The sequence below is a fragment of the Sus scrofa genome, chromosome 9 (genome assembly GCF_000003025.6).
Source record: "Sus scrofa isolate TJ Tabasco breed Duroc chromosome 9, Sscrofa11.1, whole genome shotgun sequence".
NCBI classification, from domain to species: domain Eukaryota; kingdom Metazoa; phylum Chordata; class Mammalia; order Artiodactyla; family Suidae; genus Sus; species Sus scrofa.
The window spans coordinates 94,296,716-94,311,529 of NC_010451.4; the positions used below are offsets into that span (position 1 = coordinate 94,296,716).

Consider the following 14,814-nt stretch of genomic DNA (forward strand, 5'->3'; position numbering starts at 1 on the left):
TAAAGCAAGGATTGATAAGTTATGATTTCTGATGGGGAAAAAAAGGATCACATGAATGATATAAACAGAGAAATGGAAGTTCTGAGAATCAAAAGGAAATACAAGTGATTAAAAACATTTAACAGGATAGAACAAAAATGAACAGTACCTTTGACAATTCTCAGAAGAAGCTACCAAGAAAATAAAACAATCAGCTTGAAGATAGGTCAATAAAAACTTCTAAAATTGAAACTCAAAGGGGAAAAATGATGAGGAAAAAAAATGTAGAATGGAACATCCAAGAACTGTTTGACAATTTTAAAAGTTGTAATTTATGTATAATTAGAATGCCAAAGGAAGAAAAAAAAAAGAGGATGGAGGAGATGAATATCTGAAGTAGTAATGGCTGAGAACTTTCCAAAATTAATGACAGCTATCAAACCACAGTTATAAGAAGCTCGGAGAATGTTTTCATCATTAGCTAGTGTTAGGGCCTACATGGGGGTTGACTGTTAAAATGGCTCATTGTGCTGACCTCACGAATAAAATATGAGGGCACAATGACCCATGAAATTGACCCCCTTGCTCAAGAGACATCCTGACTTTGCTGCTGGTGCTGACTTTCCCAAGACTACGAGACCCCCCCCCCCTACCATGGGACATTACACACCTACAGATTTCTCAGGATTATGAGACCACCCTACCATGATACACCTCTGATTTTCTTATGACTACATGACCACCAGAGTACAGCTGCAGGTGAAAGATAAATTAACCTGCCCCCTGCTTCAGAGAATCCAATTTCCCATCTGCAGGGTATAAGAAGGCCCTGCCAGAAGGGCAGGGGGCTGGCTCTTCTCAAGGGTCAGTCTCTCTCTCCTGTCCCTTTAATAAATTTTCTTCTTTTTTCCTGGACACCTGGCTCATTCTCTTTATCTCCACACTTGCATTACAGCTAGGACTACTAGATTACACCAAATGGCATTACTATGAGATTAGCAAGATGAGACCAAGCAAGGCCCTGTGAGCACTCCTGGGCACAAAAGCATTTGCATCCTCCATTTCTTGTCAGTAGCAAATAGGCCTCATTTAGCCTCCATGGCCCTCCCTGATTTCCAAAAGTGCAGGTTCAGACAGTTGCTTATCAGGGAAGGGAGGGGATGCAGGGACAAATGAGGAGCAGTCAAGAAAAAATTGTGCAGTTTGGGACAGGATCCTGGTTCCTCTGAAAAAAAATATACCTAACTATATTTTTGAGCTCTTTTGTAGAACTTCACCACCAACAAATGAAAGATGTTAACTACTTCATGAACCATTCTTTTTTTTTTTTTTTTTTTTTTGTCTTTATGCCTTTTCTAGGGCTGTTCCTGCAGCATATGGAGATTCCCAGGTTAGGGGTCTAATTGGAGCTGTAGTCATTGGCCTACGCCAGAGCCACAGCAATGAGGGATCTGAGATGCATCTGCAACCTACACCACAGCTCACGGCAATGCCAGATCCTTAACCCACTGAGCAAGGCCAGGGATCGAACCTGCAACCTCATGGTTCCTAGTCGGATTTGTTAACCACTATGCCACGATGGGAACTCCAAGATGAAGCATTCTTCATTCCAGAAAGAAAGAAGACCTCCAGAACTTGTCCTGGGGCTACTAAATACCAACTTTGAAGAAGAATGGAAGCTTGCATCTACCCCAATTCTTATCTGTGTCCCTATTTTCCAATTCCAAAACTATAAACCTAGCAAAGCAATAAAAGCTATTTTTTCTTCTCCTTCACCCTAAACTCTGTCTCCACATTTCTATTCAGTACTGGTGGACAGAGGCCAAGTTGAGGCAATGAAGATACTAAATTTTCCATTAATTGCCAGTTTTGAGGTAAAGTTATCTTCTAGATACCTACATGGTGACTGATAAAGTGTTTTGTTTGGTTATTTACTATTATTATTGTCTTTTTAAGTATCCTTAACTCAATGTTTTAAAATATATATTCCATGTTCATTAATCAACATAACCTCCTTTTATATTTGTTGCACAATTTTTCTCATCTTTATGAGGGTTCCTTCAATTTAGTCCCAAAGTCCTTTTGATGTAACACTATCAGACATTTATAACTTCTTGGCTGTGATACAATATCACAGGCTAACCTTGAACATTTCATATACCAGTCTTGGAAACAGCCAATAACTTAAGATAAACTAGTTGCTATAGTGTATCAGAGTTCATAGTTTTGGGGACAGAAGTACCTCTTCCACCTGGGTTGTTATTATTTCTAGGTCTTTTTAGTGACCCAAACTAGGATAGATAGTTGGATAGACAGATAAATGTATAGCATTTTAAAAGACTTAGCAAGACTCAAACAGATCACCGTCTTTACCACTTAATGTATTAACCTAACCAAAAATAACTTTGTTACAGTTATAAAAAGCACATTTTGCAGCCTTCAAAGAAAAATAAAATGGAATAAAAGACACCAATAAAGAGGACAACTGAGATGATCTTGTGTTTGTTGTCCAAAGGAAAGGAAATCTTGGCCAACGGATTTCACATTTGACAGCGTTGATGACAAAGTTAAAACTCGAGGAGAGATGGTTGTAGAAAAGTTTAAGCAGCAGACCATGAGGATTCCAGAACCTACAGCAAAATTATACCATAACCTATTGCCATTAACATTTGGTTTACTAGAAGTCCTTTTGTTCTAAATCAATGACCTTTGTAGGACAATGTCCTTCTGATTCTTATGTATTCTGATTACTGGGACAGACTTGTTTTCTGGTACTTATTTTTTGTGAATACACTTTTTCCTTTTAAATAAAAATACTGTCTTTTCATATATTTGGCTTCCCTATAGTTTGACTAAGAGAAAGAATATGCTGATCATGCCAATGTAAGTATATTCACAATCCCTTTGGCATTTTTTTCTTCTGTTTCAAATTAATGATTTGGCACTCTGGGGTGTAACTTAGTATGAAGGGTATTTTGGTTAGCATTAGTAATTTTCTAAGCCATGGTCAGTCCTGGGCCTTTACAATAGCATATCTTCAAAGAAAGGACTAGATAATAGCAAGTGCTAATAATAGCAAGACGTCAAAGAAAGAAACAACTAGTTAATAGCAATGCTTTAAAGAAAAAAAGAATAGAAAGTCATTCTTCCTATGACCAGACCAGCAGATTGAAGCATAATAAGAAAGGACCAGCTTAAAATGAAAAATTTCTTTAAAACCTCTTATTTTGTAACAGAAATATTTGGTTCTTATGAATTCTACTTAGTAATAGGCTTATTTTATAAGCTTTTTTGCATCATAATAATGACATATTTATTGATACTCAGTATGTTCCAGGTATTGTGAAAGGGCTTTACACATTAGTTCTCATTGAATTCTCTCAGTTCAGGGAACCAGTGCTCAAAGGGGCTAAGTAATGTACATCTCTCAGTGACAATGTCAAGATGTGAACTCATGCTTATCTGACTACATATCCTCTGAAACATTCATTACTTGTCAGAATTATATGATAAGTTTATACTACAGTTTTCAATACTCCCTAGATCAGTGTCAAAAAAAGGTATATAAATATTTCATACATAAATATTTCATTTTTAGAGACTGCCTTAAACCTGTTAGGGATGGGGAATGGGGAATTGGACCTGCAGACTCAGAACAGACCAGTGATCAAACAATAAGAACATGCATAGACACAATACCAGGGACTCTTCAGACCACTTCCCTATAACCTGTTCCCCAGGCAGATGAGGCATCCTGCCCGAAACTGGCTGAAGGATCAAAAGGCACCCCCACACAGAGATCAATCAGTGCTCAGCCTTTATGCACACATGCAGGTTGCCAGGGCAGGAGAAATTAGTGGGCCTGGGGCAGGAGAAATCAAGTCCCAAATCAAGTCCACAGCATAGGGATATAAAGAGAAACCCAATTGTGAAGAGGACCAGGCCCTACTCCCAGGGCAGCCCACTCTCTCTCTCAGAATGTAAATAAATCTGCTGCACCCTTCTGTTCTGGCAAACTTGATTCTACAGGATTGTGGTCTCCAAGGCAACCCACAGTGGCAGTGTTTTGGTTCCAGCAGAGGTGGACCAAGACGCCCCCTTAAAGCACCCCAACAAGAGCTGTAACTCCATGTGTATATGGATTTGGCATCTAAATTAACCATAAAAGACCACCTAGATTATACATGTCTTAATTAGATACTTTTAACAATAAAATTATTTATGACTTACCTTTCAGAAGACATGCAGTAAATCAGCCTGGAAGTTATGCATATCTTAGCAGTACTTAAGCAGTCCAGAAAAAAAAAGTCAACCTCTCTTATTAGAAAATTTAAAAATAAATCTAGTTTAAAGCCTCTATTTCTGTTGACCACTGAGCTGCACAGCAGCTTTTATAAAATATGTTTCTCTGAGGACCCAGAATTGGAATGGTGTTGTTATAATGAAATTTACTCCCAAAATTTCTCATGTGTAATATTTAAAAAGCATTTGGAATTTTCAGAGTGGCAGGGACAAAGTCTAATTTTTATGTTAGGATGACCAACCAAAAAGAGGTACTAGCTTTTAAGTTTGCTTCTCTTTCTTCCTGAGTGAATTAAAGTTTGGCCTTCACCAGAATAACTGTTAATCCTGTGCTGGAATGCAATAAAATGACTCTATCAAAAGGATTACCTCTATGAAGTCTCTGGAGCCGCACACCTTGGCTGAATATTAGCTCAATCCTTGTTTGCTGTTTCACATTCAATAAGTCATTTAACCTCTAGATGCCCAAATTTCTTTGTCTGTAAAATAAAAATGATAAAATTATTCAATTCAAAGTGTTTTACAAGACTATCTGTGTTAACGCATGAAAAGGGTTTTGAATAATTCCTGGCACACAGAAAATGCCATTTTTGCCATGTACTGCTTGATTTATAAGTTTACTATTATAAATTTATTATCATTTTACTTAAGAGTGTCCCTTTAGGACTGCATATTAACATGTCTGAAAACATTATAGTATCATATAGGCAAATAATCTCAAGTAAGTTTACCATATTTAGCAGATAAAAGTGCAAAACATGTGGTTAAATTTAAATTTTAGATAAATAATGACATTTTTACTTTTTATCTTTTTCAGGCTACACCTGTGGCATATGGAGGCTCCCAGGCTAGGGGTTGAATCGGAACTATAACTGCCAATCTACGCCACAGTCACAGCAATGTCAGATCCAAGCTGCATCTGCGACCTATACCACAGCTCATGGCAACGCTGGATCCTTAACCCACTGAATGAGGCCAGGGATTGAACCTGCATCCTCATGGATACTAGTCAGATTTGCTTCGGCTAAGCCATGACAGGAACTCCCAAATAATGAATTTTTTTTAGTGTAAGTATAGCCCAAGTATTTCAGGTGCAGCAAGTGATATTCTAACAACTTTTCAACCTCCCATTATTATTTTCTTCTGGACTTGCAGAAAAGATCCCAGATTATTCTTTATTGACCGGGCTTGGAAAATGATCTTGTCAGTGAGCCAGGTACTATAACCGGCTATATGAAGTACTTTCTTTTGGTCCACAACTGAGTCATGGTATGGTAGGTCCCACCTCGAAGTCATACAATGAGGTTAAAGTTTATATCTCAATTTCTCTCTCAAGCCAGGTCAAAAACAAACCATCAACCTCTGCTAAAACTTGATTAAAAATAGAAGCAATCTCTCCTCCTCTTTCCTCTGATGGTTGAAAAGCTGTTAGAATGTAACCCAGAAGCTACTGCAAGAGAAACTATGCAATAAATAATGGGAAAAAATACAGAAGAAGGCAAAGAGATGAGAGGGAGAAAGGTAAGATTATGTTCTCAATGGCACTCTAAGCCCCTAGAGTCAATTGACCTGATTTGATATGCCACCAGCCTTTTCATTTATAGAGACTATTAAATTTTCTATTTAGCTAACACCAGTTTACATTTGATTCTCCATATGTACAGCTGAAAGATTCCTAGCTAATAAAGCAAGTAAAAGTCACCAGCAAGGCTTGAGAACCAGAGAATAGTCCAAGCCAGAAGTCTGGGAATCTTATAGTTAGTCTTCATATGGGTCCTAGCATAGGTCAGTGGTCAATAAATAAAGGTCATTTTTAATAGCATAATTATCACTTAATAATATCTAAGAAATAAAATGTAACTAATTTGGTATGTGAGATCAAGTTGCAAACCTCCACTTTCCATAAAAGGGTATTTAAAGCAACTCATGTTATTTCAGCTTTTCTTACAGTCAATACACTTCTATTTTCTCAAAGAATCATCATAAATATTCTACAACAGCACATAGCCCTTAGAAACATTTTGACAAGTTGAATTAGACAAGTGAGGATTTTAGTTCCATAGATATATAAATACTTTAAAGAATAAATGGATAAAATTTTCTGGGGCAATTTGAGTTTTGGTTTTGTCAAATTTTCAATGCTCGTAAAATTGTTTGAAGCATCAGATGACCTAGAACACAGATTTTTTTTTCCTCTGTCATTTGATTAATATCATGTTAGTATTGAAGCACAGCTGAGATATCTTTCTGTAATACTCTCAAATACCTCTAATTTTTTTTTAATGCTACAAGGAATGGATTTTTGGTGGTTGATATCATTATGTTCAATATCACAACTGCTATGACCTTTTCAATCAGTAAATAATAGGACTTTGCATAGATCTTCATATTTTATAAATTGCATTTTATACTTCTGAGGCCAGATGACCACAGTGGTCCACACTCAACTCTGCTAGTTAATATGTGAGTATCTTTGGCAAGTTACTTTACCTTTCTACAACTCAGTTTTCTTGTCTCAAAACTGGACTTTATAACACTTTTTGTTTCATAACATTGTTGTGAGGATTAAATACATTAACATGTAGAGAAGTTAATCTGAGGTGCATTGGAAGCAGAATGTTAAGTGTAAGGTATTATGATTATGATTATCATATATTGATCCAAATTTGCAATCTTCTGAAAGAGCACATTTTATTATTTATTACTATGTCCTGTAAGTGGGTAAAATCAAGGTCAGAGAAAATGAACTGACCAGCCAAGATCACATATCTCTGTCTAAGGAGCAAGTCTGAGTCTTAGCCTCAGGGCTGATAATTTATAAATGATGTGAAGAATCAGGAAATATTTTTTGTGGAGATGCCAAATTGTTTTTTTCAGCATTCTCAGAATCCATGGTCATTGTTCCCAGGAATGTGGTCCAATATGAAGTGCTTGGTTTTAAATTCAGGATATCCATCTGCATAAATCATTTTTCCTTTTTTGGCCAGACCCACAGCACATGGAATTTCCTGGGCCAGGGATTTGAATCTGAGCCACAGCTGAGACCTACACCACAGCTGTGCCAACACTGGATCTTTAACCCACTGCACTAGGCTGGGGATCAAACCCACACTGTCACAGAGACAATGCCGAATACCTAACCCACTGTGCCACAGCGGAAACTCCATAAATCATTTTCTTTAATTGAAAGTATTATTAGCTAAACCATATATTTTTAATTGTTCTCCATTTCTTGGTGCTCCCGAAATGGAGAACAAGTTAGGGAGATTTTCTTTAAAAAAAACTTTATCTAAGCTTGAATTTTGACTTAAAAGCTTTTTTTTGTTTTTTTTTTTTTTTTTTTTTTTGGGCCGCAGTGCAACATATGGAGCTTCCCAGGGTAGGGGTCGAATTGGAGCTGCATCTGCAACCTACACCATGGCTCACAGCAGCACCGGATCCTTAACCCACTGAGCGAGGCCAGGGATCAAACCTGTGTCTTCATGGATGCTAGTCAGATTCGTTTCTATTTTTTTTTAATTTCTTCTTTTTATTTTTGGTTTCTTTTCTGTTTTTGTTTTGTGGTGATAGTTGTTGAGTTGTAGTTTATCTCCTATTAATAATAATGCATACTGACCTAGATAAAATTTTTCTCTTTAGAAGGTAGACTGGCATGCAGTAATTAGAGACCTGATTCTATTAAAGCCTACTTACAGCAAAATATGATTTACTATACTTTTCAGATAAAGGTTTCACTTTGGTCTCTGATGAGGCAGCACTTACTACATCATCTCCAAAATTCAACAGCATATGTAAGAATTGTAACAGAATTTGCAAGCATCAGGATATCCAAGCACAAATTTTATGCTTATGTTTAGAACTTTATGTCCAGGCTGAAAATCCTAAGACAGCATTTACACTTTAGAAAGTAATGATACAACACAGAGACACTGTACAAAGAAACTGCAAAAGTGATTTTTTACCCCATTACTATACTTGATCAATAAGGGAGACAAACAGCTTTAGCTCTGTAAAATAAACTCTAATTAAAAAGGAATAATGAATGTACATGATCTAATTATTTTCTATAATGCTAGGGGTTAATAATATACTATCGAACTTATTAATAACTGTTCAACTAATAACTACTTTTTGCAGTTAACTCTTTCTGTTTTCTTTCTAGTTGGTAAGCATCATCTTGGACCATGTAGTACAGATAATGAATTCCTACTGGCTGATTTTTAAAGTGTTTAAAACTCACCAAAAATGTATGAGATAAAAAGTTATGATAAATTAGGCAAAAAGTATAGAGGACATACTTTCAATAGGAAAAATATACACATATTGTAATAATTAAAAATATATATTTAACCCTACTCAAATAGGTTTAAAAACTAGGGCTTTTTTTTTTTGCAAGATATGCATTGATAATGAAGTGTAATTTTGTTCTTGTTCCATCAGTAATTTTCATTTGCCATGGAGGCAATGAACAGGGTGATCTAATTTACATATTTAATTTTTTTTTCAAGTAAGAGCTGAATACAGGTCATGAGTTTTTTCATCAGAAAATGTTTTGTTTTAACCTTCTTTGGTTATTACACACTAGGGAATCTAAAAAATCTAGCTTACCAATTTCTATCTTATAAAAAGTGCTTTATATTTACTTGGCTTCAGAGACACAATGATACATATAAAACTATGAAAATCAATGTAGATTTTATGGGAAAGATACTAACCTGATTCCAAAATGGATATACAGAGAATATATTAAGCAGTATTAGAGATAATTTAAGTGCAAACAGTATAACCACACTTTATTGTGCAAAACTGCCTAGAGTCCTTTTTTTTTTTTTTTTTTTTTTCCTTATTATCTAGCTTAGATGCCAACAACAACCACTTGCTTCACTTTCTGGAAAATATCCCTAACTACCCTGCCCAGTTCTTTTCACTTTGTTAGCTACTTGAGCAAAATCTTAGCCATAGTAAATTCTCATACTACAAGAAATCACAACTAAGAAAACTTAGCCTACACAAAAATTCACGATCACTAGTTTCAAGTGGGAACTTAATTCTCCCTTTCAGTCCTATAAGATATTTTCACCTTTCCAACTCTCTTGCTCACCTAAAGAATATAAGATAAAGGAATCCAACTAGTAAACAAGAGGATATGAGTTTGATCCCTGGGACCCTCCATACGCCACAGGTGTGGCCCTAAAAAGACAAAAAATAAAATAACAAGTATAAGGTGACATGTCATTGTGTTTAAATTCGAATTTCCCTAATTACTAGTGATGTTGACCATCTTTTTATATACCTGAAATCCTTTCCTATATCTTCTTTGGAGAAATATCTATGCAAGCCCTTTTCCCATTTTTAATTTTTTGCTTTTGTTTTATAAGTTCCTTAAACATGTTGAATATTAGCTCATTAAATATATGTTTTGAAAATATTTTCTCCATTCTGTAGGTTGTCTTTTCATTTGCTTGATGCAGACATTTTTTAATTTTTCATTTATTTATTGTTTTTTTTTAGGGCCAGACCTGCAGCATATGGAAGTTCCCAGTTTAGGGATTGAATTGCAGCTGTAGCTGCCTACGCCACAGCCATGGCAATGCCAGATCTGAGCTGCATCTACAACCTACGCTACAGCTCATGGCAATGCCAGATCCTTAACCCACTAAGCAAGGCCAGAGATGGAACCTGCATCCTCATGGATCCTAGTCAGGTTTGTTAACAACTGAGCCACAAAGGGAACTCTCCCATTTAATTTTTTTATAGAAGTAATTTACACAAAATATTCTATTAGTCTCAGGTGTATAACATAGTGGTTTGACATTTATACACATTATAAACTGACCACCATTGTGGTGAAGTAGCCATCTGTCACCATATATAGTTATTGCAATACTGTTGACTATATTCCCAATGCCATACATTATATCCCCTAACTAATTAATTTTACAACTAAAAGTTTGTACATCTTAATCCCATCACAACCCTATATACAAATTTAGAGTCAGTAAGATTTAGATCTGAAAAGAAAGACACAAGTAAATTTTCTAAGAGAATACCTTGCTTATATTCATCATCCTTTATTTATCTTCTTGTGCAGTATTCTCTGACTTCTGCTAAGCATTTGCCAATCAGAGCATTTGGTTTCTGCTATATCAGTCCACTGATAACATTAGTATCATTTTCACTTTTAAAGATAAGACAAAAAAGTTTCCTTTTCCCTCTTAAACAAATCCTTGGTTTTCATAATCATTTTCCTTTGATCATCACTGTCTTTGCCAGGAGCTATTTGATTGTAATATTAAATTTTGAATAAAAATGCCAATTGGGAGAATCTTATTTTGCTTTGGGGCTAAAAATCAGTCAAGATTTTAATTTGTTTTCTTCCCTTTAGACAAGAAGAAATGTTTTCAAAGGCACTGCATTCCTATAAACACTGCATATGGGTTAACAAGCCATAGAGAAAAAATATAGTTATCTTTATTGTTGTAGTGGAGTTTTTTCTCTCAGAGTTCCGAGAAAGCAGAGACCTAGGCTATGGTCCTAAGCTGCAACATGCTAATAAGAAGTTTTATTTTATTAATGAGGGATAAAAGGGAATATGTCATATTTTAAAGTCTTGATTTGGTCTTTGATTGGTCTGAGAATATGATTTCATGGCTATTAGGTAGCCTGAAAACAGCACTTTCTTACAATGATTGATGTTTCCTTTTGCACAATGTTTCAGCATGGAATAAATAAATCATATTTGCCCTGGAAATCCATGTTATTCCTGCATAACTGATATTACAGTTGATGTTTCCATTTTAGATGCTGACCAAGTGTCATGCCCTATTCATTCGATTCCTTGAACTTTGCAACCTCTTGCTATATTTTTCCTATACAAAGCTATTTCTCTTGAAGGCTTGAGTTTTAGCACAGCCTTGTTTGGTGAAGATATATGACTGTTAAAATGAAATTTGTGTCAAAAGAATCTGGTCAAACTGAACCACATACCTCTAAGTCACTCTCTACAGGCATACAGTGAATAGAGGCAGACACAGGTTAGGTCAAGTAGGATTGAAGACGTTGGGTAAAACTTAAGCAAAACACATCCATAGGTTTCTTTCTTTTCTTTCTTTCTTTCTTTCTTTCTTTCTTTCTTTCTTTCTTTCTTTCTTTCTTTCTTTCTTTCTTTCTTTTTCTTTTCTTTTCTTTCTTTCTTTCTCTTTCTTTCTTTCTTTCTTTCTCTCTTCCTTCCTTCTCTTCCTTTCTCTCTCTTTCTTTTTAGCATTTATTGTATTGTAAAACAGATAATACTGAAATTGGAGCCTTTAATGAGTTAAAAGAAATAAAAACTAAAAGCATATGGATTTAAGTATCTTTTCATAAAATTAGTGGATATCAAAGATCACCTCTATGTTATAATTCCAAAATGTGAATATTAGGTGTGGGATTTTTTTCTTAATTCTTAATTTATTTGTATCTGCAAAGTCCCTTCTGCCATATAAAGTAACATACACCTTGGGGATTGAGACCTGGAAAATTTGGAGGCCACTGTTCAGTCTGCAACAATCCACCTTCTGGCCCCCAAAGATTCACACCCATCTCTCATGTAAAATCCATTCACCCAATCCCAACATCTCTAAAAGTTTCAATGCATTACAGCATCAATGCAATTTCAAAAGCTCATCTAAATAGAAAAATACGTGTTTTTCACAATAATGAAGCTAAATTAACTGCTCAAAAGTGAGTCATTCTTCTTCTTCCCATTCTTAGAACACTTTTGACATTATGCACATGCAAATTTAATAAGCTACTTCTGCACTCAGAGACATTTACCTTTTAGATACTTCCCCTGGAAGCAAATACTGTCACTAAGTATGTGGTAAACAGATGCCTAGATTCTATAAATCTCAAACTTCACTCTCTTTTGTTTCCTCATCATCATGTTTATAAAATTTACTAATTCTGCTCACTAGAGTATAAAATTCATTTGTATAACCATCCCAAAAGAGATTTATCAATTCTAATATTAATGAACATTTGGCTTGTTTCCAGTTTTTCTATACTAGTGCAGCAGTAAACATCTTATACATTGACTTTAGTGGATTAATGTACACACTAAGTTGGGTCAAGGACAAAGAATGGAATTTCAAGAGTTATGCTGGCTTCTTACTCCTGCCCAGGTTTTTTATCTGGAATCTCCAATTCTTTCCCTCATAAAGTACATAGAATATATCTCCTTTATAATTTTTTAAGTAACTGCGTAGATATGCAACAATGCATGTTAAAAAACATTCATTTCTTCCAACAATTTCAAATGGAACATTACCATATGGTAAAATTTTGTGTGTACTTTGGTGTCTTCCTAGTTTTACTATTCATTCCATTCCTCCATGTACCATATGCCATTATCAAAGCTTTTAATGATAAATGATTTACAGTATGTTTTAAAATCTGTATGCTAGAACATTATCAGCTATTCACTTACACCCACCACATACATACTTCTTTGTCAGATACTCCTGAGTATTTTGATTTTTGCTCTTCCAAGTAAATTTTATAATCAACTTGTCTAGATCTGGAAAAGTATGAATACTGGGATTGCATTATATTTTATGAATATATAACATCTTTATCATGTTAAGAATTTCTAAGAACATTATACAATTTTCCTTTTTTTCAAATATATTTCTAAATCTCTCAGGACACTAGAGGTTTCCTCATATAAGATTTTGATGTTTCTTGCTAATTTCATGCTTATGTATTTTTTTCTTTTTGCTGACATAAATGTATATTATCATCCACTATGTATTTTACTTGACGTTTATCTGTTTATAGGAAAGCTGTAGATTTTTGTGTGTTAATTATCTGATCTGCTGTATTACTAAATTCTCTTAGTGTTTGTATTCCTTTTTCCATTGGTACTTTTCAATTTTCCAGATATAGACTATTTTTTTTATTACTCAGTGAATTTTATTACATTTATAGTTGTACAATAATCATCACAACCCAATTTTATAGCATTTCCATCCCAAACCCCAGGTGTGTACCCCCACCCCCTGATATAGACTAATTGGAGATATACTTTTATCATGCTAAAGAAATATCCAATAATTCTCTTGCATTGAGGATTTTAACATGAATATTTTTAATGCTATTTATTCTCAATGGAAAGGTTCATATAATCAGTCTGCCTGAATCTAACTATATGAAAGATTTTATTAATTGATTTCCTAACACAAACTACCCTGCTCTCCTGGAAATAATTAATTTGGTCATGATAGGATATTATTTTAATACAATAAATAATTTTTTCATGACTACTCAATGAATAAGTTTGTTTTGTAGTTTCATTTTTGGTACAGTTTTTAGTAATTATGTTGCATAAGTGCCAAATAAACAAATTTTAAAAACAGTTTTGATGCTCTATAATAATTCATGTAGTTTGGGATGATCTGTTTCTTAAAGAAGTGGTTTAATTGTCCTGTAAGTTTCCTCCGTGAAACCCTGTGATGTCTTCTGTTGGATTCTCTTTAATTTTTTTTTTCTTGGCATGGCTTTGTTTGCTCTGTCTGTCTCTATTGTGATGGATTTTGATGAGGAGCATTTTACGGAAAAAAGTACTTTACTTGTGTTAACTTATTGAGAAAAAAGTTGAAAATTATCTGTTGTCTATTTCATCTATGTTTTAAAATTTATCTGCATGAAATTCTGCAAATTGTAACTTCATTTGGACTAATCTTTTTCATGGAAATTTTGCATAACTAATTGAGCCAGATTTGGTACATGTCCTGTTAGCTACTGAGACAGGCGGAACAGGATGCATGGCCAGAAATAAGGGTTCTCCTCACCTCTCAACATTAGATCAAGTCCTATTAAACACCACAGTCTAATCTCAGTCTTATATTAGTGACTTGGAGATAAGATTATCTTTCTCCTCAGGATAGAATGGCAATGTCAGAAGTGATCTTAAGTGGAAGAAAGTTATGCCCACTTGTTGGCAGAAAAATGAGAAAAATGTTCCAGATCAATTATCAAAAAATGACACTTGCTTAAAGATGTATCACCAAAGACCCAGAAGAAAGAGTTCCCATTATGGCTCAATGTTTAATGAACCCAACTAGTAACCATGGGGTTGTGGGTTCAATCCCTGGCCTGTCAGTGGGTTAAGGATCCCATGTTGCTGTGGCGTAGCCCAGTGATTACAGCTCCGATTCAACCCCTAGCCTGGGAACCTCCATATGCTGCAGTTGCAGCCCTAAAAAGACCAAAAAAAAAAAAAAAAAAAAGACCCAGAAGGAGAGAATTAAGACAAAACCAGACTACTTGGGTTTTATTTCCTGGAGTAAAAAATGGATGACATAAATTATGTTGCTGTAGCCTGAATCATTCCAGTGCTACATCAAAGTCTGAAAAGGTCAATCTGTAATATTCCACATCTTCAACAGAGAAAATATATTGATGTAACGCTTTTAAGGACAAAGAGGATTTTAAATTAAAAATAGTGTATTGTAATAACAAACCAAAATTAAAGGAATTTTTCAAGGCTAACAGAAT

General features: G+C 34.8%; 1 long non-coding RNA gene across 1 annotated transcript in view; it reads right to left on the reverse strand.

Moving 5' to 3' along the window:
- Positions 4,655–14,814, reverse strand: part of LOC106504978 — a 122,677-nt gene continuing 112,517 nt past the window's right edge. The window contains exon 3 of the long non-coding RNA XR_001298990.2: positions 4,655–4,760. This is a non-coding gene — a long non-coding RNA (uncharacterized LOC106504978). The remainder of the gene's footprint in view (positions 4,761–14,814) is intronic.